The 26,884-nt window shown below is 33.4% G+C and overlaps 1 protein-coding gene across 1 annotated transcript in view; it reads left to right on the plus strand.

Annotated features, from left to right (window-relative positions):
- Positions 1 to 26,884, plus strand: part of LOC147910530 (uncharacterized) — a 51,658-nt gene that overhangs the window by 20,968 nt on the left and 3,806 nt on the right. The window contains exon 2 of the mRNA XM_087416942.1: positions 24,047 to 24,459. The gene's annotated coding sequence lies outside the window, so the exon portion shown is untranslated. The remainder of the gene's footprint in view (positions 1 to 24,046; positions 24,460 to 26,884) is intronic.

Here is a 26,884-nt window from a genome sequence, read left to right on the forward strand (position 1 = left end):
AAAGTTTGCCTTCTCTCTTTCGTACGATATAACTAACAATTGAGTCAATTGTATCTAGTAAATTTAGATTTGCAGTGATATTATATATATTCCATTGTTCTTTCAGTGAATCAACATTTCAAATCATCACATAAAATGCATCTGTTTTTATAAGCAATTAAAATTATTTGATATATTAGGTATCGCATAATATTTATTTTAGATTATCAATTATATTTATTTAATTTTGCCAAATTCTGTTACATATCTTTATATGTATTTATTTCTTCTTTACATTCTGTTATCTCTTTTATTTTATATGATTTATCATACATCTGTTTTTAAAAGTTTTAAAATATTAAGAGTAATAAGCCGATACAATTAAACAAAGTAAAAAGATAGTAATGTGAAATAGGTGACCAGAACACTCGCATGAAGTGCATCGTGGCGTATACAGCACAATAATTAGCGTTTTAATTGCAGCTTTATGTATGAACAGTGATTGTTCCACTTCGCGATATACATTAACAAAGTTTCCTTCTTTTCTCTTAACTTCACTTAGTGGAACGAATTCTTATCTTTTAACACGGCACTGAACACGTGTAGGTCAATAAATTCTCATCTTCTTATTTTATTCTGAAAATTATTGTACTTGATCGTTGTAACGGACATCCCTCTTTTATAAAAAAATCTATAATATATTATTTTATACAGAATATACGTATACTTATTTATTTGTACAAAAACAAGCATATTGATTAAAAGATATTTTTATTTAAAATGCATAATTGTGCTTTATTCATTTCTGTATTTTTTAGAGTTAATACAATAATCATACTTTTTAGTCTTTCAATTGTACAGTATTTAAAAAAATTTATATTATAAAACGATCGGATCGCGATTCGATGCTAAATACCGCGAAATTCAACGCGAGCAAAAGTCTGATCTGAAGTCACTTGTAAGTTCTACGCGAAAAGAGAAGATGGAAGAGGAAAAAGCGTATAGGAAGAACAGGCGATGGGCAACCGTGGCAAAGCTGCTTTCGCCTCGCCGAATGAAATTGCCCCGGCAATCGGTGGTTGCTTATTAGCGTTTGACGTTCGATTAGTCAAGTGCACAGGCTGTGATCCGCCGTTTGAAGAGAATCCACGGCTCCTCCCATTACAGGTTCCTGGACTGTTCGTGGTCCCAGGATACTCCACTGGCTAGCAACCATGCGTCGGAGATCTCAGAGAAGCGAGCAACAGGCATGTAGCATCATCACTCTTCCTCCGCGGAGTCTTGCACGTTCTTCAACCATGCATATACCTTATAATTACGTTAACTACTTACATACTACTATACCAGTCATACTTGTTCAAATTGGTGTAGTTTAATGTTTTGTTCAATGTCTTTAAAACGCTGGGTATGGTAGTGCGGGAAAATAATAGTTTCTTCGTATATCTGCTAGGAATTATATAGATTAATCTATTCCCTTCCTCTTTATCTTTTTCTATGTATATGTATATGCGTGTATATGTTTGTGCGCGCTGATATTTTCTCAATTTTAACTTTTCACAAAGTATTATAGTAGTCAGGTTAATTTAGATTGATAGTAGCAATGATTACAAAATTTCTTCAGGCGTATCTAGAAATGAGTTCGATAACCACGTTGATTTTCCTTCTTTAAAATTGTGAATCAGGTTTGCAGACTTGGGACGTCCTCTCACGAGGATCATTTATCACATCTTGTTGTCTTTTTAAAGACGCGTTTCCTTTGTCACGTCTTTTGTCGTTGGTTAACTACAGCGGCAGGTAAGCTTGAGGGCAGTGTGTAGGTGGATCACGGTTAGGAATGTACGAATGTCCAGTTGATCAGGTGAAGAGGTTCCGAGGAGAGACGATAGAGAAGAAAAAACGGAAGCGAGAGATGGCAGTTGGCTTGATACGCGTGTAAAAGACGAGAGAGTTTTAATTCCACTGTGACACTGTGTGCATTCTAATTTTATGCGTTCTGACATTTCTCTCCTTTTTGAAAAAGTGAACGTGAGATAATGGAACATAATGTAGCGTGCCCCTGTTCATGCTACGTACCTCTTCTAAAGTTGTCGGTTTACCGCCCCGGTTGTACGGAGCGTTGCGGAAATAGCCGGATAATAGGATGTCTGACTTTAATGACTGAACTTTAATGGGATGATAATAATAATGAAAAAAAAATAAATAAATAACGTACCTGTAGAGATACTTTGAATAGCTACACGAGACATTCTTATTATATAATACCGTTTATATCGTTATTCATATACTTTATATATGTATATACGTGCGGAATAAATATGTATATTTAGAATGATTCTACATCACGAGTATGGCAAAAAGTATAACGTTTTTTTTTATTCGCTTGTCCAGTAAGAACTCTTTTACGTGTATGTTCCTTAATGATCCATCCGCTTGGTTGATCTCACGAAAACTTCGTTTCATCGCGTATGATGACCACACAGAAGTGAGTACAGTTTTCTTGCGAGAAAAGGTGAGGACAGGGGAGACGTCGAAAGCAAATTTCTCATTATATTCTTCTTATGGAACTCTATTCATTTAACTTATCAGATGATAATGAACATTTATAAATTCGATTCTCACTATTCTTATATTATACTATCCATTATAAACTCGGTCTTAAACATCACACTCTATTAATAATTTATAATTTATAATTTATCCCTCGATTTTTATGAGTTCAAAACTCTAAGTGTAATTTTATTTGATTACATTTTTATTTATTATAAATTAACAAAAAATTATTTATTATTTATTAAAACAAAACTAAATTTAGCAGATACGTTAATGTTACGTTTAACTATAACAGTTCAATAGATATGCCTAACATATGTATAAAAACGCAGCCGGAAAGTAATGCAATTATTGTGAAATCATCGCAATCTAAACATTTTAATCAGATTCTTCAACTGTCGACGCCTTACTGCTATCCCCGCCCTTTATGAACCACTATGTCACGGATTCAAATCATAATTTTAATGAACGCGTTGTGAACTCTGAAAATAATGGTCAACGTTTCCTCCGCGTATTATTTTCTCTGGCGGGGTAGCGGGGATTTACGGGAAGCGAATGGAAGCAGAAAATTAACGATTCTACCGTCGGTAGGACGGGCTCGGGAATGGGTCGGGGGTAGGTGGAAGTTTTTCTTAGTATTTTAATATAAATGCAGCTGTGCGGCGCGGGCGACTTGGGTGAGCCTTCGTTTCGCGCGGGGGAGGGCCGGTTGTTTGCGGCAGTTTGTGCCAAGCTAAATGAAGAATGAAGCTGAAATTATTTGGTGGAAAACAGTGAAACAGGATGTGGAAACGACACCGGTTGGATTTACAGAGGCTGCAGCACGCGTCGAGGGAGCCGATGCGGTGGACGGTGCTGAGAGCATTTTTAAGCGTGGTTGCTCCTTATCAGTAATTATAATCTATGTAATGCATTAAATTAATGTTTTACGCAAACGTCAATTATTTTAACAACTTTTTATTTAATGTATTTATATAGATAAAGATATTCGCGATTTAAAGAAATTCTTCTTGAAGAAGATTTTGATTATAAATTATCCTCATAAATGAAATAAAATTTTTATTTAAATAAGACAAGCTTCGTAATTAGGCAGATATTTAATTATTTAGTATAATTTAGACCGTAAAAATCTTTTTTAATAAATTAATTTTAAATAAAAAAAAAATAATTCGACTTTAAAATAGAAGTAGAAACACAGAAACGTTTTAAATGTTCCATGTCACCAAAGATATTGTTTGTCTTGATAGCTATCAACATACTACTTGCCACATCCGTTATCAGAGACGATGAGAGAAATTGATGAGAATGCTTAAGGCGTTCCCCATTCCTCGCATTTACTTCATATTCGACCTTACCCTGCGGAAGCTTCCGTTCTCCACCCTTCCATGCCGAAAGGGTCTCTTTTACCCCACGACAGAATCTTCAGCCGCAGCTTTTTACGGCGAACCAATAATGAACTTTTTTTCTCGGTATAAAACTTGATTTGTAGGGCTTTCTCTCTTTCTCTCTCCCTCTCTCGTCTTTTTTTTCTCTCGCTGCTCGCACCCCTAACTTCTTAAAGCGCGGCGAGAAGTATCTCGTTCTCGCACGCTGATATCACTCGCGGCATTGCTCATTACTCACCGCGCCTTATCGTCCTTACCCCCCATCGAGGCACCATTCCCCTCCCTTGTCTGCTACACTCTCGTCTCACCTACCTTCACATCATACTGACAAGCCTCTTCACTTTTACACCCGCCTTCACCTTTCCTTTACTCTCGTGGTTCCTCTCTTTTTCTCTCTCTAGCCTCGTAAAATCTTATTTTGATCTTGAGATTGTGCTTCAGTTATGTTTCTAGTGATTCTTTTTTCTCGTTTTTTATATAATAAAACGAGAAGACATGTTAAATATTAAATATGCATTAAATAAAAATATATGGATATATATATATATGTATGTGTATATTATATATACATATATCTATATTCCATTAAGTGTATATTATGCAATGTGTAAACAAATTATTATAATTAAATTTTTGCATGAGACAATTTTAAAGTAAATTTTATTTAATTATTATTTAATTATTATTTAAGCATGTAAAAATAAAACGTTTATTTGTACAATTTATTCTGAATTTTACAAGACAATGCAAATCTCTGTATTTAGCATCAGATTACACTTTTGTACGCTCAATAATGAGGGGTGGGCGAGATGACAGTAATTCCGGTTTTTTTAGATATCAGACTTTGCGCGTCGGCCGAGATACGAACCAATAAGTATTGAGCCGATGAGAAGACGGTGTGATGGGGTAGTGAAGTCTTCGCGTGTTTCTTATCAGTGAATTAGCAGTCGGTGTGCTCATCAGATGGGTGGTATCCTTACCCAAAGTTGACGATGATGATGAGGTGATGTTTTGCGAAGTGGTATATATCGAATAATGCACCACCCACTACGTATCGAACGAGTTTCTGATAAACTATATTTTCTTTCGAAGAACATCAATTGTAATATTAATAATAATTAAGTGATAAAAGAAGCTATCAATTTATTCCTAATTATACAATATATAAAGATCTTTTTTTAAATCTATTATTATTTTATTTACTTATCTTTACAGATATTTACTGTAATTTGCTATAATTCGCTCATTATTTCTTTGTAAGAATAAATTTACGAAAATTAGCATATGACATATATGTAACAAAAAATATTTTGATAAATATCCTGAAAAATATTCTGGTCGCCGTCTCGGGATATTTCCATTGTTGATGTAAGCTGCCGTGAGGATAGCTCTGAGGAAGAAGACGGAAAGGGACGATTATCCCCCGATATCAGCATACCAAGCGCGATGCACACCCCCGTGAACACTTCATTTATTATGCGGTTAGTTATCGCGTCTTTTCGTCTGATTTCCCTGGCAACAATGCGGCGTCACCGGCGCAGACAGGTCTCAGCGGCCTTAGAATCCTGACATGTCGACGTCTCACTCTCTCCTTCTCTCTTTATCAGTCTCTCTCCCCCCCTCGCCCCTCTCTCTCTCTCCCCTCCTCTTTCTAGCTCATGGGATACTTTCTCATCCACCACTCTAAGTGACGCTCCATGACGACATGCCATACGTCACGAAAGGGCTTCTTATCCCTTCTGTACCTCTCGTCGTCCTTCTCCTTCTTCATTTTCCTACGTCATTCTCCGCAGCCGCAGAACTTCAGCCAGGTACACACATTGCATGCTGCCATTTACGTATCCTTTTGCTTTCCACGTTGCGGTTCTATCGTTCTTTTTTATTCCTTTACGCTTCGTATTCCTTGCCGCTTTCTTCTACCGTCTTTTTTCAGTGCGCCGCGCGGTTTCGCCCACCACCGTCGAGCTACCGCGCGACGTGGAGATGAGAAAAAGTCGTTCGTTGCCTGAGTTACGATCGGAGGCGATGGAGATGAAACGTGCCTGGTTCATATATTTCCCTGAATTTTGCCGAAACGCCCTTCAATCGCGTATGAAGCGGTACGTGGAAATCGGCGCGCTATGTTGCGCAAGCTGTTGCTCGTTAAAAAAAAAATTTAGGGAAAAAGGACGCCGCACGCATGATCGTCGCGTATGTGCCCTATACGAATGTGTAATTTGTTGAATTTGTGACGCAATATTGATAGGAATTAATTAGTATATATATATATATATATATATATATATATATATCATTATTATTATTACTATTATTATCTATTCTTATTACTATTTTTATATATTTTGCATAATATTCTAATATAATATTTGTTGCTGTATGTGAGAATTTAAAATAATATTGAAATTATATGTATTAATCAAATTATACTTTGTAATTATATTTTGCATCTTATTATTAGATATATTCATAGTATTCAAAGAATTGTAAAAAGTAAAGTAAGAAATTTGCATATGTTGTGTTCAAAGATTTGCTACATTGATAATAAAAATTTTCACGGTGAATCACATGTAAGGAGTGAAGGCCGTAGTCTAGGAGGGCCAAGAGGACGACCAAGAAGTGATGGATGAACGCGGGCCGGTTTCTCGAAGACGAGCTTCGCTAGACTGACATGTTTATACGAAGCCTGTCTGTAAAGGTGCCCATGGCTTTGCTTTCGTGCTCCTCTTTTGTATATATGTCTCAAGCAAAGTACGCTGCTTACGATTTATCCGGTGAATGTCTACGAATACCTATTGCCGCGTCGAGTAGTCGAAAAGGGGAACGGGATGCTTCTTCGGGCGAGGAACGTGGGATACGATCTTAAATGGGAAGTAATACAGTTGAGTGATTAATTAAAGTTGACGTTTATCGTGCCCACCTACGAAGCTTATGAATGATCCACCTGACAAGAGTCCCTGCTTTCTATTATTCGATGCCTCATGTCCTTGTATAGTTTTCGTGGAGTAATTTGTTACACTGTAAAAATTATAGTTTTGACTGATTCAAGTGTCCTCTAGCATTTCTATAGTGTTAACTGCTTTCACACTTCCATTTTTAAATATCTCTCAATGCTAATAAATGTATACAAGCGCAATATTTTTAATCAATAAATATTTATCTTTGTACCTTTATAATGAAAATTATAATGAAAATTTATTATTAATGATAATAAAGATAAAGTCTGAACTTTTACAAAGCCATAAACAAAAGAAAATTTGTCATAATATATATTTACTATTGTCTGTTTTAGATAAAGTCATTTTAGTATTTTATGAAATAAATACGTTCCATCAATAAAAGTATAAAAGCATCTTATTTTATATTTGACAGGGTATTTTTCATATTCTCTTTTATTTCTCGTATTTAAATTGTAACACATGTCCTATAATATATACTATCAATTATATCTTTTATTATGTCTATGGAAAATGTAACAAATAATCTAAGATTATATATTACATATGATGATATATATTACGTGTTTTTACATTTTTCAAATTTCAAATTTTAATTTTCAAATTTCTTGTATTAAATAAAAAATTGAAATTGAAAGCATGATTACATATGCATATTATACTTAATTTTATTTAAATATCTAGATTAACTAATATATGTCTTTAAACTTCAAGTGGAATCGACGTTTCAAATAAAGTAATACGAGTCGCAGTCATAATGATTTATGCAGGGCAAACATTTCGCTCTTCATGCATTAGGCCGTATTTGCAGAGACGCGTTTGCTCAGTCTGGATGAAGCAAGTCGCGATATAGTCGGTCTAGTCAATCAATAAATATTTTATATTTACGATTTCATTATTTAACGTAAAATACGGTCTTGATAGAATAATATAAAAACTTGTTTTTTATAAAGAAAAAACTCTAATCAAATTTTTCGTACAGATTTGAAAAGCATACAATGTAAGATGGTTCCATGTATATATAACTTCATACCGATAACTAGCATCTTAATATAAAAATATTTTTATGTATGCAAAATAAGAAGAAATATTAAGTTTTATAAAAAAAAGATATATGATTATATGTAAAATATGTCAAAAATTAAAATTAATACCTTAGTTGCTTTAAAAAAAGAAACAATAAAAGATTGTTTTTATTAAAATATAGTTTTATTATAATAGTTTTCTTAAACAAAACGACTCTTTGACTTTCGTTCAAAGATTCTAAGGTAAGAAGAGAGTTGATATGTGAACGAGCAATTCAAGTGAATCACCCTATATACAATATTTAGTATGTATAAGGTAATTATCTAAAATCGATGAGCAGTTCGGCCCGCCACCGAAACTACCCACAGACCGCTTTGCGCGAATAACGTTTTTCGTGAAGTACGAAATAACGTACCGTAACTTTTGCGGCGGGCGTGGCGGTCTGCGGCATGAATAGAAAGCACCTTTAATTAAAAAGGAAAACTTACTACCTTGAAGAAGATTACGAGCACGTGCATTCGTAGATTTCGTATCAAGGTTAAATATGTCGATTCTTTAATCGATAATTGTAAAATACACAGAAAGAGAGGAGAGTAAAAAAAATATTTTATATATATATATATATATATATATATATATATATAGGTATATAATAAAAAATAAATATGAATTTTACATGTAGAAGATCACATTGCACCTAACATGAATTACGCGTGACAAACGGTGTGTGGAATTTGTGTATTGTGTAGAATCTCTGCGAATATATCCGGCAGGTTCCCAAGAAACTACCGAAACAATCAGTCATTCTGTATTTTTATACCGCGGTAAGCGAAAACACAATCTCGTGAAACTTCGAATCCGAATCCGAGAATGTATCCCCACATTGAGAAAATTGACTGCAGTTAACTTAAGTGCACAGTGAAAAGTAACGTGACCGACTTAAGGCTGACGGATTTTGAGTGGAATATGAATAAATTTATCGAAAGAGTACGTGAGGATGGTGGGGTGGGGCGGGATGGTGAGCGAAAGAGTACGGAAGGGTGAGAATCCAGGATGAGAGCTCGATGGAAAGCCAAATAGTAGTGGGGCGCGTAGGACAGGGGCAGAGGGGGGCCGAAAAGAGTTTGAAACTGCTCGGGAACCCCTGTATTATAAATATCACCTATGAAAGATGGCGCAGACAGCAGCAGGGAGGCGATGGGGCTGGGGGACGCCTGGGTAAAGGAGTGGAACAGAACCGGAATTAGCATAATCAGAATAATTTCCACCAGCTGACAGCGCCCTCATTCTTTTTCCTGCGACGCGATTCTTCCGCTGCTTTATTTTCCGTTGTTTTCCGCCTTCCGCCGCCTCCTCCGCCACCGCCATCACCTCCAACCACAATCTCTCGAATTCTCGCGCCGTTTTCGCGACGTTGCGCTGCATGGATGCATCGCGCATTGACCTGTACATTTGAGAATTGCGAAATTGATTTAACGTAGCAAACATTATATATGAATAATATCTTGAACATCCATTAGTTAAATAGTTATAGAAATTGTTATAAAGTATTACAATGCGATTATGCTTATTTACTAGATAAAGTATTAGATAGGTACTCTTTTTTGAAAATCTTTCTTCAAAAGTATTAATGAAGCATGAATATATAATTTTTGATAAAAAAGGATTTTGATATATTTAATCTCTTCGATGGTGCAAAACGATCGAATAATAGGAAGTTTTTTTGCAATTCCGTTTATCCAAATGTGGTAAACGCTAAGGTCAGATTATCTTTTTCTTAACAACTACTTAAGAAAAGCATAACGTGACTTTAGCGTTCATCGTATCTGGATTCACGTTATTTCAAAAACTCTCTATCAAGATTTCATTAACCGCGACGTTTAACGTCAAACTGATTCGTCGTGTATCGAATTTGTCTTAAAATTGTAAAAAGACGAGCATTTGCTGGAAATGATTTCTTCTGAAAAAAAGATGCTACCAGAAAGTTGCAGGTCACGTATGGTTTGGATACTTGCCGCGATATGGCGCCTTGTGCCGCCATGCTCGTCCGCCGTTCACCTTCTCCACGCTTTGACTACTTCTTCCCTCGTCTCTCCTTCCTTCATCCTCTCTTCCTACTACCTCACGAATATATCAAAGTTCATGCGTTTCTACCTAATATCACTTGCGTGCACGAGCAAACCGACCCCTCCCTTTCCCTTCTCACAGTTTCTCCTCACTTCCACAGCACACCAAGTTGCGCTTTACGTGCTGGCAACGGCAACCCTCCGGGCTTACCCCTCTGTTTTCTTTTTTTCTTTTCTCTCTTTCTTTTCTCTGATCTTTATTCATTCTTTCGTTTTGTCCATTCAATATACATATATGTATATATATATAATAAAATATATCTATAAACATATATGTATATATACAAGTATATATATATATATATATATATATATATATGTATATATATACATATATGTTTATAGATATATTTTTACGTTTTAATCAAAGGAAACTTGAATCTTGTCTCACACCTAAGGAATATTAAATATTCGTTCGATAAATTTTGAAGTTTATAACATTGATTGTTTATATAACACAATATTCCAAAATGAATAGGAGAAGTTTATCATTAGATCGCTTTAAGAATTATTTTATGCATGATTTGAATGCAGATAATTCATACATGTTTATTATATCAAAAGCGTCATATGAATTTAAGAAAAACATTTCTCAGAAATATTTCATAGGAATACATGGAAATAAATTATAAGATAACATTATTACTCTGCTTAAATAGTATTGTATATATACTTATCTTTTTCCTCTCCTTTTTTTCCTCTCCCTTTTCAATTCATAATTAATATTATTAATTATGAACAAAAAAGGGAGAAAGAAAATAATATTATTAATATTGTTACAATGACGTAGAAGAGAAAGAAGAGTGTGGTGCTACTTAAAAAATTCTAGAAGCTTTACGTTCCGTCTTCCGATAATAGGCCGTCCTGTTTCGATATTATCCATCCATTATTCATCTGGAATAAAAGTGGAATCTCTTGGAATCGCATTCGCAGTAAATCCGAACGGCGAAAAACGTCCGATTCAGATTCAAATGCTCATAGATCCCGCTGTAGATCCACGGGCATTTCGCAGTCCATTGTATTTATTGGTAGAAACAGGCGATCGGGGTGAAAGCTACCTTATGTAAGTATACATGTACTCATACCTCACTATCGTTTACGCAAGCGTAGTCGCGTTCATCCGTACATGAGTACGTACGTTTACAAAGACGTTTCGATCGAGAAAATCGCAGCGCGATCTTCTACTAGAGGCCACAGTGCAAAAGTTTGTGAACTCTCTCAGTGATTTCCTAAGAGCTACGAGAAAGAATACACACATATACGTAAGAGAGATACTTGTATGTATCTAGGATGCGCATTAAAGGCAATGGGGTATCATCGCAGAATGATAAAACAAAATTTAGAAATTTTAAAAATCTGTACATTGTAATTCTGTTCATTCGTTTTGTGAGTTATCTTTGTATCTAGATCCATTGTTAGACTGCCAACGTGAACATTATAGTTTTATTAGAGCGAGAAACAACCATATATGGTACTAGAAATTACCCGTGAAAGCCTCAAAAATATTAATCTTTATGTATACTTTATTATAGATTCTTCAAAATTATAGCTTTGAGCAAGCGGAGTCATTGGTTGGTTCTCCTACAATTCGTTTCTTCTTGCACTGTAAAAGAATGTAGCACTACTAATTAGGAGAATAGAAAATTTTTAAGAAAAATGTTTTTCATAATTTCCCTATGCCTTATGTTATGTATTATATTGAGGGTGAGATATAAAAGCAATTTTGTTGTACGAGTGTCGCTGGAAACGAATTTTTCACACGAACGCGAAGTTTAAAGGCACGCAAAGCTTCACATAGCGTACTCACACTCAGGGGCACGCAGACACACACACACACGCAGACACACACACACACACACACACATACATACATACACACATACATACACATACATATACACACACAACATGCAAGACTTGCCACGTCACCAGCACTCGGATCCGCGTCTATCTGTCAGTTTCCAGTCTCAAACAAGATGGATGGCTGGCGAATGGAAATCATGGTTGAAACCCAACCCCATACCCTTGCTTCCTTCCACTGTGAGAGAGCGCCCCTCCATTCTGTTTGCGACCACCCTTATGCCGAGAGGGCCACCTCCCCCGCGTTATTCCACACTTCGTTCTCGTATCATCCTCCTGCGCGTCTCACCCTTCTCAAAATACAAATATATTAGGAAGATCTATTCATTATGTATTTATATAATGAATAAATTTTTATCTAATAATTTATTATATTCCTATGTATAATTTTCTATATTTATTTATATAAACATATATTGTAATAATTGTATTACACACATATTTCGACCATAATATTATATTATAAATATAAAAGATTTTGTCTGAATTTGTCGTTTTAAGTAATAAATATGATGGAGGCATAGGAAAAAATTACGAAGAAAAAAAATTTTAAATATATTTTTTATTAACTCTGTAAAATTCTATATCTTATTCTATATTTTCCATGTATCTTATAATTCTAAAAAATTATTAGGTGTTGGAATTAATTCGTAGCGTTTTACAAGTGATGGGAAGTACTTTCATTAATGTATTTTTTAATGCTCATGTGAAATAAATAACATTCTTTCATTAAAAAACGCTACGAATTAATTCCAACACCTAATATTTTGTATTGATTGTTGTTTTGTGCTGCTAGAATATAAATTGTTTAAATATTTCCAAATTTTATTCAGACCAGTGAAATCAGCAATGTCGAGTTGTTGGTACTCGCTTCAACAGAGCTGTCCAAAGCTGTCGCGCGTTGCTGGATTGCTGCATGTTTTCGGAAATGGTCAATTTGTTTGATTTGTTTAAAATTAAACAAATTAATCATCTTTTTTTTATATTTTATTTGATAATCTCGGAACCATACTTTGACCTGTTTCTTAATTAAAATCAAGTCAAATCATTAAATCATTTTCAATATTTGAATACATACGTTGAATTTTGCTAACTGCAATAATGTTTAGTGCAGAATATCATTTTCCAACGTTGTTAATTGTGCATTAATATAGGCCGTTCTGATTATGTTTTCTCTTTTTCTTTTTTTTTCAGTCACTAAAATAGAAAGTTCGTAATTGTTGCAAAGTAGATGAACTAATTTATGGAAAAATATATTTAATACTTTTAATAAGAAGATTAACTATAGATTAACTATAAAGATTAGTTTTTTATAGCAATTATAAAGAACGAAGGCAATTATTTTAAAACTTTAAACTATGCAATTTATTTGAGATAAAAGAAGACAGTAAAAGGACATCATTCATGTAATGATGTATGTTTCAGTAATTTGTGAAGACATCTCTAATTAAAAGATAATACGTAGTAATAAGTTTTTTCTTTAAAATAAAATTTATTAATCCTTTCTAATTGAGATAAAATAGAAGCTGCTAATGAAGAAATCTTGCTATAATTATCTTTGAAAGCAGATTTATTGCCAACAGCCCAGTCGACATCAACTAAAAATAACATAACATCTATGTTATAATTTCGCACTTAACAATGTGACTGTTATATAACTCTATGTATTATATTAAATTTATATTGCTGAATGCAAAATTATAACATAGATGTTATTAATAGTTGATGTCGACTAGGAGAAGGTTAAAATATTTTTGAGAATTTATCTGTTTGTTTTTATTTTTGTTATCTTACTTTAGTAAGAATAAAAAATTATTTATCATAATATTTTTTGTTTAAATAACAATTAAAATATTTATTTTAGATTAACAACATTATTTAATGTACGTGTTCTATGTTGTATTCTATATTATAATTGTATAATTCGAAAAAAATTACTTGTTATTAATTACTTAATCGAATATTCGAAAATATATGAGAATCAGCAACGCTGACAGGAAAGTACTGTCAAGGGTCGCCCAGCGGGAAACTCATCTACCCACAAGGAAGCCGCTACACCTGCTGAGCGTTTCAAAAGCCCAAACAGTAAAGGCGTGATATTTCGATTAAACGGTCCTATTGGGATTTATGACTGAAGATTAATCAGTGACGAAAATCGGATTAAAATAGATGGAGTATAGTTCCATTCAGTATACGAATTTATTGTACAAAGTTTTCGCTTTTACCAGTAAATAGCTCATAAATTAAACAAGTTATTCTTGTTAACACTGGGATCTTAATTGCAAAAGTTTGACTTGTGAAAAAATATGAATGGACTGTCTCATTAACTTAAATCAAAATATAAATGAACTGTCTCATTATCTGAATCAAAATTGTTGAAAATTTCGAAAAATTTCTGAAAAATGATATCGAATAATCAAAGAACATTCAATTTCATAACTTAAATAATTTATTGGTTTGTTTATATATTTGTATCCTCAGGATATACGTATTTTATATCATCCAAGATTTTCAAACAACGCATCCATATATCGATGCGCGATAATTTTTGACTTCATAGACAGACTTTTCTTTCGAACTTATGTTATGAAATAGCGTTGGCGAAGAGAAGGAAAAACGCGGATCGGTTTGGGGTCCAGACTTCGAGATACGAAACTGGGAGATTGATCAGCGTCATCCTGTCCATCTATCCCTGGACTCTTCTCCGGTATTTCTCCTCCCCTTTCACTACCGCGAGATTTTATATTGTCTTTTTGTCCGTTTCGCGTCTCTTTTCTCTGCGCTCCTCTCCTTTTCCCGCTTTCCTTTTCTTTTCCTTTTCTCTCTTCACAGAATCAGCCATTCGCTATCCGCGCCGGAGAGCTGTCTGCAGATCCGCGCCACCGGTTTTCCAACCTTCCTTGCCCACCCCAAGGACGAACATCCTCCGACTCTCGGCCACATCTACCCCTCACCGAAGCTTCCTCTGCGTCGTCTGAACGTCCTCTTTTTCTACGCCTGCTTGTTCCGTAGACAAAGATCGCCGCGATAGAAAAAGACGACCAACGGCTGTAGAAGGAGGATGGGAGTGAGTTGTAGGAGTGAGTAATACCATAGGAGAAAAAAAAAGAGAGAGCATCCTCTCGTTGCTTCTTTCATTCTTTTCTTGCAATGTTGATTGCAAACTTTTTGGATGGGATCACGCGTCCGCACCTTCTTCGTTTCACCTCCGAAAATTGTCTCATGCTTTGATATCCGTGCTGTAACTCATGAATAATTGAGAATTCATAAAATATATCCTTTCTAATAAACAAGATATGAAGATACAATTAAACATGCGAAGAAGCTTGTTTCTTAATATTCCTTTAAACAGAAATAAATGCATTTAACATATATCCAGTATATTATTGCATAATACAGATATACTTAATACTTAATATTATACTTTAATAGCCATTGCCTACATGCAGTTTTTCTTATATTTTTCAAATTTACATACATTAATAAATAATTGTCGCACATCATGCATGCGACTATAATCTTCAAGATATCGGGATGCGCACTGATATAGAGAACAACAGAGATGGCGAACGGAGCAAGATATTTCAACCGCAAGAACGAGCGAGCTGACATCAGGAAGAAGGAGAAGCGGGTATGAAGGGCTTGGTTAGAATATGGGGAGATAGTAGACAACGTGCATACGTATACAGAGACGGGTGAGTAAGGCGATGGAGGACAGGAAGGATGATGAGGGGACAGTGGGTTGGGAAGGGGGGCTCGGTTGAAGTAGGAGGGTAAACCTTTCCCGACCCTTAGCAACGCTCTCGCGACGCGCTATCCTGCGGATAACATCAGCGGCTTCAGGGCAGGAAATGAAAATCGCGCCGACACTGTTTAATTTAGATAAAAGCATATGTTACACGACGAATGGCGTCGCGGGATGGTATATCCTTGAAGAGGCCACATTATGTCTTTCCTCAGAAGGAATCTTTTCTCGGGAACGCACATCGGGCATGGGAACATTCTATTTTCGCGCACTTTTGTGCCCTCTGAATACATCTTGCACAATTCTTTGAGATGCCATGTTAAATTGCAATACAACATGTAATATATGTTTTGTCATATATTTAATATTTAATAATTAAAGAATTTATATATACATATATATATAAATTCTACAATTATTATACATTAAAATATTTTTTTAAAGGATACTAGTATGTATAATACATAAGATAAATATTTTTGAGAACTTAAAAAGAAAATAATAAATTTAATTATCAGATTTTCTGTTTGCATGTCCTAATTATTTACTTTTAAATATACATTTAATTTCAATAACTAATACATTTATGCGAAAAGTGATCTCGATCATATTGAGATATCGTGGTCGCGGACACCGAAGAAGACGGCGATATTCGACAAAATGAGTCGAAAATCGTTTTTACCGGGGATTGGGGACTTGGTTTCGCGCAAGAACCACCGGTGGATATGACGTGTTTTTATCGGCAGTACCTCGGCCAGACTCCGAAGAGCTGTCAACTTCAAGGCGGATGCCGAGATTCGCGCGAGCAGATAGAAAAGGCATAGCACTTTTATACTCTGGAGGTTAAAGTTTACGAAGTTATTTTGACTTTCGGAGTTGAATACCTCTTCCCATACCATACTTTGGTGGGAAAAGCAACCCTATCAACTTGGTTGACGTCTCCCGTCATAGCCACCCTCACCAAAATGTAGATCTTCCCATCATTTCTCTTTTGCCCATCACTTCTTCTCTTTTCTCTTATCCAATTATTGTTGTTTCTTCCAAGTTTACTTTAATTAAATTTCTTATATATCTTTTACACATTTTTATGTATTCTTTCTTATATATCTTTTAACAGGGTTTTTTTAATTTAAAATATTCTCAGAAAAGGAATTTCATTAAATTTTTATAGTTTCTTTAATTTTTATATTTTAAATATTATACTGCTCATTATTTTGTACTATTTTTTTCTTCAGTCTATTGTATGTCGTTTCCTTTTTGCTATTTCTTTTCTGTTGCCTATTTGATGTCCCCGGTTTAAGTAAAAAGTTAGCAATCTTATAATAAAACTTTGCTGAATATAAAATCAGTAGCCCCCCGTCTTTCTTCACAGCCAACTTGTGTTGTATTTTAATGGAACGAACTTACTATGGTTGTTGTGTACATCGTCAGTGCGATATTCACAATTTTTTATGACTGTTATTATATAAATTCCAATGTATAATATTCATAAGTATACAATTTTGTAACTGCACGTTTTATACATCTAATTTGAGAGAACTGCATGACATTGTCCACATGTATCAATCAAGAATCTTAAAATTTTGGAACAATTATCATCATGATGATAATATTACAAAGTTATACAGACCTTACCCGTTAGAAGATATGTGGTCAACGGGGACACCTACCATAATGCCTACGGCATGCTTTCCTTCAGACGTGTTGCAAGTGTATGTACAAGGGTAGCGCGGGGAGTTGCTTGCGTAACGGATGATATATTATCGGGCGCTGTTTGCACTTTGACAACATCGCGGGGCATAAAAACGCTGACTCATTTAAAGCGGCCCCCGGGATTGTGCGGTGCTTCGGGAGGATCCGCGTGCCGGCTTCCCTCTACCTCTCCCTTCACCCTCGAGCCCTCTTTCTCTCTCTTTTCCGATCCTCCGGTGTTCCAACTACCCGCCCGGCTTCCCTTTTCCGTTCCGGCGCAAACCACCACCACCACCATCACCACCACCACCACCACCACCACCACCCCAATTGCACCCCCAACGTTCTCCTTTCCACTACCCTCGCTTTGTCCACCGGCTCCTCGTCCCAGCTTCTACCGCAATTCGGCCCCGCGACTCTCCTGCGGGTCCCACAAACCTACCCAGCATCTCGTGACTCTCTTTTCTTCCGCGCCAACGGCAACCGGACTCATCCTTCGTTCGCTTTCCCGCCTTCGTTCTCTCCCGCCGTCCCGTTTACTCTCACTCCTCTCTCTCTCTCTCTCTCTCTCTCTCTCTTTGCGTTACCCGCAAACTGCTTCCAGCATTTCCCATGACCTGCTCTTTCTCTTGCTCTTTTCTTAAAGATTTCTCCTTTCCTCCAGATCCATTGAAGCGTCGACCAACGATCGCTTATAATTGCAATTCTTGGCATAATTTGTATTAAGGCTAATTAATTGCAATGGTTTGTATAATTCGTTTCACTATCATTTTCTTCTTCATCTATTCGTAATCAATGAATGTTCGCTCTACTATAATGATTACTATTAGACTGCTTTGCAAGATTTTTTTTTACAAGCAAGTTTTTTTTCTATATTTATAACTTTAGATTTCTTTGAAAATTTTATGTAAAAGAATATATTTAAATTACATTCTAAACTGACTCTAAACACACATATACATATATCTTGTGCTCTTTAGTTCTCCGGATTAAGAATTTTACGCAAAAGTTGATAAGTGGAATGGGTTGAAATGTGGGTCGCAAGGCTCCCTCGAGTGGATTCAGTGGGGTATTCAATGGGGTAAATGGGGTATTGCATATTAAATGCGCAGATAGGGGGTTATAACGGTAAAAGGAGGAAGCGCGGAATAGCTCGGGATTTAAGAGGAACGTGTGGAACAATGTGTGTAAGCTTGATGCGGTTATTGATTACGGATCACTGTCATTGACGGCCCGTCATATGGAAACAGTGATCGTTTTTCGTCACGGACACACCGATGCTTGTAATAATTTTGAAAATGTCAAAAATTGTTTAAATTTCAATTAATGAATTAGAATTATTTCAGTTAATAATAGATTCAGTTAATAAATAGATTTCTATTCTATAAATTTAATTGTATATTATATCACTGAAGCTCAAAATTATTATTTATTTAATTCTCTCATGTAACATTATAAATATATTACAAACACTATATTATACATACACATTTATATACGGAATGTTTCTGAAATAACGCCCACAATCATATAGTGATATTCCTAATAAAAAAATTGAGTCGACAAGTCCTTTATTATTTTGCAATTTTTGCAATAGTTAACGAGATATTAATTTCTAAAGATTGCCAAATAAATGAATAAAATCAATGTATAAGACAATTTTAAGATATTTTTCAGTGTTTTTTGTGAATATTTGAAAGATGTTTTTAAAGAATTCTTAAAGATATCTTAAAGATATCTTAAAGTTGTCGACTTTAGACATTTTTGTTCATTGAGCAATTCAATGAATAACAAAAAAAAATATTGCGAAAATTGTGAAACATTAAAGTTTTTGATTCATTGTCAGTTTTTTTTATTAAGAAGCAATATATGATTAGTGGTCGTTATTTCGGATACATCCTCTGTGTGTGTGTGTGTGTATGTGTATATGTGTGTGTACGCATACACAGAATTTAACTTTTATTAATTTAAAAATAATTGATTTTTCTTTAATAAAGATATTAAAATAGTAGTATTTCTTCTATGTTATAAGCGATTAAGATTGATAGAAAGCTTTTTCAGTTCAAAGAATGAATAATAGATTTTCGAATTATTTATTCGCTTTATTATATATTATAATTTCATTAAAAATTTAGTAATTTATTTAACATTTGTTTTGCGCATGCATGTATTATATATGTATCAGTTATTAAAATAAGATATTAGTTTATTGAAATAAGGTATATATAATATGTATAATATAATTAGAAAATTACATATAAAAGGAAATTAATTATAATATTTAAATAAATCATTTTCTCCTAGTTATTTTTTTAATTACAAAATTTCTCATTTGTAAATTATTTTTAGTTGCTAATTAAAAAATTGTTGATATCTTAATTTAAAGAAAAATTTATTTTAAATTGGGGAACAATTTAAACAATCTGTTATTACATTTAAGCATATATTATCATAAAAGAGAAAAGTTTGTATCTCTAATAATAATTAGTGTAAATCGCAACGGGGATAGAAAGCCAGAAGGGAATGGACAGAACAGGAGGCTCGACGACGTATGTCCCCAAAAGCCGCGGAGCTTAGCGTTGAGTGATCGCCGCTCAGTCGACCTCGTAACCGGCGCCATATATCATTCAAGATGGCTGGCATCTCACGCTGTTCAGAGAGAGACAAGGGTGACAACCCTCCCGTCTCTGCTTGCTACTTTTGACTGGCTATGTCTACGCCTTCGCTGATAATCGTGTTAAGGAGATATCAACCCTAAAGCGGTGGTTTTTCCCTACTGCAAACTATTAGTGTAAAAAGTATCGCTAAATGTGTGATTGCAATAAAATTGTGCATTAATAAAAACACTTTTAATTATGTATTAATTATAAAGATTTTTAATTATTAAATAATGTAATAAGATACATTCTTTAATAATTAAAAAGGTTAAATGTTTTACAATATATTAAAATTTTATGATTATTCTATTCGCGTAGGAAAGAGGAATTAAAATAAAACATTAATTTAAATAAAAAATAAATTAAGAAAATATAAATTAAGAAGAATTTTAACCTATAAATAAAAAAAGCTTTAAATAGAACTTTAAATTAAATAATTTCAAGTTTAACATTATAATATTTTATTCCTAAATTGTAATGTTAAATTATAGATACGATTGCGCAAACACTAAAAAATAAATAAAATTTGTTACTAATATACTCGATGGAAATTTTATATTTAAGTCCAATATTCTTTAAAATATGTATATATAAATATAAATATATATATATATTGTATGTATATATATATATATATATATATATATATATATGTGCATGCATTTAGAGTTGTAATTCTGGGATAATGCATCGATTAATTGTTTCGTATAAATAATCAGCGGATTATCAAAAGCTAATTAATTTGCATTTGCAGATTAATTACATGAATAAATTAAATAGCTAGAGAAAATGTGAGATTTAGGTTCTATAGATCCACATTCATACATGAATAATACAATTACATAATAATTTAGTACAATTAGCACAATTTAACATTATACGTATAATTATAATTGAAAAAATGCTCTTACTTGGAAAAGTAGCTGTGAAAAAATATTTTTCTCAGTTCCATCTATCGTCTATAAATGTACTTTAAGACAACGTTTCTTGTGTCGGTAAATGAAACTTCTCTCTGCAGTAAACTACCTTACTAACGTTAGATTTAGCAAATTTGTTCAGTTTATTCAAATTTTATAAATTCAAAGTTTTCTATTTAGTATAAATTAATATTATTGATTCTATAACTGAAAGATTTTTCGAATAAATATTGATTGCATCAATTAAAAGATACCCATATAGATATATATAGAATATAGGACTTTCTGTATCTTGTTTCTTATATTTTCAAATTATTTGAGTACTAAACTTTTTTACTAAATTTATCTAAATAATTATTTACTTTATAGAAATATTTCTTCTCTTACATTTAAAGTTAACAATATATTGAATTTTACTGTACAATAAAATAGCAAGTATATTTCAATAAGTATAAGAGAGCAATGTGTCTACAACAGTGACACTTTTTAAAAGATAAATGAAAACTTTTTGTTTTATCACAAAATGTGTGTAAATAAAACTTATTTTAACACACATGTAAAAATCTTACAATAAAACCTTAACTTTTAATATACAAGACACGTAAATGAATACAGCTCGATACTCACTCTATTTCGAATAAATATTCCTTAAAGCTATATTCAGTACATATTTTTCAAAGAAACGACTAGCTTTTTATAAAGACAATATAGCTCGTCTATCTATCATACAACGAGCAATATTGGCATGCCCATCGGTTCTAATATTGAAATTGTACTTTTTGCAATATGAGAGTTATTTATGAAACGTAGCAGGCAATATAGGAACACGTAGGGAGGATGTCGGCATGTGATGGTAGCGTTCTGATATGATGTGATGCGATGCGAGGAGGATCGAGCTCGTTGAGATATATAATGCTCGACGTATGAAGCATACCGGAAAATAAATTATAAAAGATTGAAAGGTAAAATGAGTGAGTTTTTAATTTTTCATACAACTATATTGTTTTTCACAGCCCGACTTTCGTTATATGTTTCTATTATTTAATACGTTGCTATTTTTAAAAATGAACTAAATAATAAATAATCTTAACACACATTTATTTTTATATTTCCTTCATATTTTTGATTGCATTATAACGGATGTCTGCTATGTTCTGTATTTATTTTATAAATAACTCATCAGAAATGAATTTTTATTTATATTTTAAGTGTATAATAACAATACTATTTATGCAATTGATTTTCTACAATGTCTTTTGCCCTTTTTTTTGTGAAATTGCAGTAGCAACGTGTAACGTGTACGGTTAGAGCCCACCGAAGCGACAGCTGTTCACCGGTTGGCTGCACTATTCGATTGTCTCGCTCTTGATGATTGATGATCGTTCGGGGTAGCTGCTGCTGTGCCTTGACTCCGCGTCTGTCTTTTCCCTCTTTTCCCTCCAGCTTTTTTCGTTTCCCTAACAATTTCAGTGCAACGTACCGGGTCGACATACGATGTTGAAATTTTTCTTTTAAATCGTTAAGAAAAATCATGGAAATGGGGCAACGAGCGTAGAGAAAAGACGAATGATGAAGCATCAGAAAGTTTTCGAAAAATAAAAATTCAATAACAACACAACGATTATTTTTCAATATTTGAATTAACATTCAAGCAAATAATAATGCAATAAATGTATAGAATGTTACAAGTATCACACTCGATATTAATCGATTTAATAAAAAAAATAACAAGAATAATATAATAATGCAATTAAAAAATTCGACACAAGAGTATACATGTTGCTGCGTTCAATTAGTAAAAGTTGAACTATTAGTGCAATGTATATAACGTACAGATTTATTCAAGAAATTTTTCAAGAATTTTCATTTTTGACGCATTCCCTTGCGTTTTCTTGCGTTTATTGCAATCTCGCTTCATATATATCGTCGTACATCCGAAATTACAAGCTTATATCTATCTCGTCGGTAAAGATCAAAGCGCTGATGAGCATCTTTGCATAAAAACAGCCGGTTACGAAGCTTCGGCCGAAGACATCAGCTACACAGCAGCATCGCATGCGACACGGGCGATATCTCTCTTTCGTCCCAACCCCTCTTATTTCTCACCGCCAGGCTGCCTCTTTCCCTCTCACCCTTCTCTTACCAAGCTACCATCAGGACGGTCTGCTACCGTCTCCGTCCATCCCTCGTTCCCCATCGTCGCCCCTGTCTCGCCCGACGACTACCGGAGCTCTGCTCTCTCGTCATTAGGCCAACGAGATTTTATTAAACTGCTCCTCCGCGCGCATAGGAGGCATTTCGCCTCTCTCGCTTCCCCTTCTTCACTCTTGCCGGCCCTTCGCCAGTTATTACATGCAAAGTGAAAAAGTTGCCCATAGGGCTGACCATTATTCCATTGCGTTGCTCGCGCGTAAAGCCTAGCCTGTGCATGCGCGCGGTACTTATACAAGCTACCAGCGCGAGCATTCCTTCATTCTCTTTTTAACTTCTCAGAGCTAGCACGACTAACATCTCGCATGCCGCGTGTTACAAATTAAGTTACATCAATTACAACGCGTGTACCTGGATATTGCAGACTGTGCGTGCTGTGCCGTCGCAGCTTTCCGCGGGATAATTTCCTGCCCGTCCTTCGCTACAGAAACGCGATATCCGGTTGTCGTTTTACCCGAATACCCGCGGATGAACCTCTCACACCATCGCCAATCGAATTCGATATCTTTGTTGAAGAGATCTCCGTTTTGTCTCACGATACGTTATGTATTGTATCATCTACGCGAACATCAACTTTTTATAGTTGTTGCACAAATATTATAATTTATCACTTTGTAAATATAATTTATTTCTTCATCAAAATAAATTGAAATTCGACTTGAAAAATGATTAAGCTATACACAAAACTTATCTTCATCAATCCGTATTCATACATTCTGTTATGTTGTTTAAACATTGTTACATAATATTTTAATCAAAATATTAATACATCAGTATTTCAAAAATATTTTTTAAATTTCTTTGACAAATATTTAGTACACTCATAAGAACTCATTTTAACTGTAAAACATTTATATATACCGAGAATATAAAATAATTAAATCTATTACGAGATATTGTAGAATAGCAATACTTACTTGATAGTAGTTTCTCCATAATTACAGAAATCAGTTACGGACAATCGATTTACGAACTGCTCTGCACCACACAAAAGCTCAGGAAAAGTTTGGCGCGTTTTACTTTAATCACAGTTTCATCCGCGAGGAACGTGAAATTCGTCTTATGCCTATTGCGCAAATAGGCCAACTGAAAACGCATTGACATCGCAAGTCACCGGGATAAGAGAGGGAGCGTCGGAGAGGTGGCGGAAGAAGAGAACGAGCCTGGTGCTGAATGGCGCCCTACCTGGTCCCCAAAGTCATAAATCATTCCCCCGCAATACTACCCCTCGGCGTTTGCTTGCACCATAACATCGCTGATCGGCGAACGGTCAACATCACCTGGAACGCACCGCGAAGAGGACTATACCTGCTTTCGTGACGAAATCTTAGAATGAAGATCTGCTGAAAAAAATCAGGTATAGAAGTATATATTTAAGTTAAAGCATGATTTTCTTTTTATTTGTAAAAATTTGACTATATACGATTTTTCTACTTCTAAAAACTGTAGAAAGTGAAAGATTGAAATTTTGTCTTTTGAAAACACATATTATAGTATAGTATCTTTATAAATCTTTATTACGATTGATTGAAAATAACTAACAATAATTATTGTTTATCATTGATCAAATAACTTAAGTGTTCACATGGCAACTAATTAGTGTCATAATTATCTAAGATAAAGATATAAATTACTTTTCTGAACTTATAGAAAATAGAAATTGCAAGAAACGCTTGCTTGCCGCACAACTAACGTAAAATTAATAGCCAGTTTTTACTACGCAGCACTAACGGCCTGAATTCTCCTGGTGGGAGGTCATAAATTTTAGCGGCACAGATTCAAAATGATCTCCTTTATTGCACGTAATCTGAGTTAGTTTCGCTTTGGCCTGCCTCTTGTACAGTCGTACCGCTGCGCCGGTCTACGTCTCGCGCTGAGAAATGTATACTTCTTTCTTTCCTTTTTCCTGCTTTACCGCGAATTTTTATTGGCCGAAGCAATTAATTGTAATCACGTGTTACTTCTATGCGCAATGACTCGACTGTATTGAGTTTGATGTGATACACCAACCCTGGGATGCATAACCGTAACAAATTAGTGATTGAAAAATAATAACGTGTTTGGTGCGCGTACTTTTGTGCATATTTATATAAATATATGGTGATATAATATGAGTGTTATCGTATAAGAGGATGCGTGAGAAATAACATGAATTAATTTTGTAATAAAACATATTTATCATAAAAGTGAAAAGGTATATATAAATATATTTAAACAGAAATTTTTAATTTGCATTTTGGAAGAATTTTTGGAACAGCAGTAAATTTTGTAGTATAAAATAAACATTATTATTCCATATATTTTACTTTTTTAAATTGTTATTTAAAATAGTGTATTGAAAAATTAGCAAGAGAGTGAGTGAAAAAGCAAAAGAATGGATTTTTCTTTAAATTTTTTATAACAATTAATTTTAATTCTTTAAAAAGAGGCGAAACACATAAGTGCTGCTACCTATCGGTGATCTTTATGAAATAGTATCAAAGTGTATGCAAGAGATGACGCTGCTGCAGCAATTTATAGTGCTTTTCTTCTATACTATATTACAGTCTCACTGTGGTAGAACAATTTAATAATTATACTGCGAAAAAAAAACTTTTTTTTCTACTAAATAAGATCAGACGAATTATATTTTGAATAAGTAGAACTAAATTTATAAAATAAAATATTTTGTATTTTAGAAGGAAAAAAATTTGATAGATATTTATTTGTCTATATTGTAATAATTTGTCATAATTGTCAAAATCTTTTATAATAGTCATTTTTATATTTTAAAGCAATTTTAAAGTTCTTAATATATTTAAAATTCATCACTAAATGTATTGTATTTTTACACTTCATAACATAAGAAATATTACAACGTTTCTTTTTTATTATTAATTTTTGGATTTGTAATTCTAAGAAACATGAAATATTGTTGTAATTTTAATTAAAAAAATAAATTTTTATTTAGATAATAATTTAATAATAAAAATCAAATACACACTATATATTACTTTCATATATTAAACAAAAAATTTTTGATATAACATATATATAAAACATTAAAAGAGATGTCTGAGAGAATTATTTCTTCTTTCTATAGATTTTTCATTAAATTTAAGGTGTTACTTAATTATATTACCTGTTTTGTTTAATGTATTTATAAAAAGAAACAGTACATAATAATTTATATTTGTAGAGCAATAAAATATCCTTTTATTTTAGGAAATTATTTTTCAAATAAATGCTTTCCTTTTTTTACAGAATATTAAAAAATGTTCATTATACTTTTAATATAATATTATAAGACTAATTTTGAAGTTTCACTAATGTTTTATCGAATATTTTTTAACCATTATTATTTATATGGATAACTATAATTCGCTACGTTTAATAAGTATTTTATTTTAATATAATGAATTATTCTTTCTTTTTTAACTTATGAAATGATTAAATTTTTGGTGAAACAAATCAATGTACGGTTATTTTTATAGTGTGTGATTATGTGTTATTTTTTATGAATTGTATAATCTATAATTTATTTATCAAATTGCAATCATTTTATATATAAAAAACACATCTTTTAGTGTAATTTAATAGTAAAAATTATATGTGTACACGTATGTTGCATGTTGCTCATTCATATATTTTATTTTCTTACTCCTGTCATGATATAACATATGTTGATTATACAAAAACCAATTGTCTTTTTATCTATGATTTTTCTATTAAATTTTGCGATCACTTTATAAAAAAATAATTGAATAATTTATTTCTATATTAAAATATAAAATTGTGTGTTT

The sequence above is a fragment of the Acromyrmex echinatior genome, chromosome 2 (assembly GCF_024713525.1).
Source record: "Acromyrmex echinatior isolate Ae372 chromosome 2, ASM2471352v2, whole genome shotgun sequence".
NCBI classification, from domain to species: Eukaryota; Metazoa; Arthropoda; class Insecta; order Hymenoptera; family Formicidae; genus Acromyrmex; species Acromyrmex echinatior.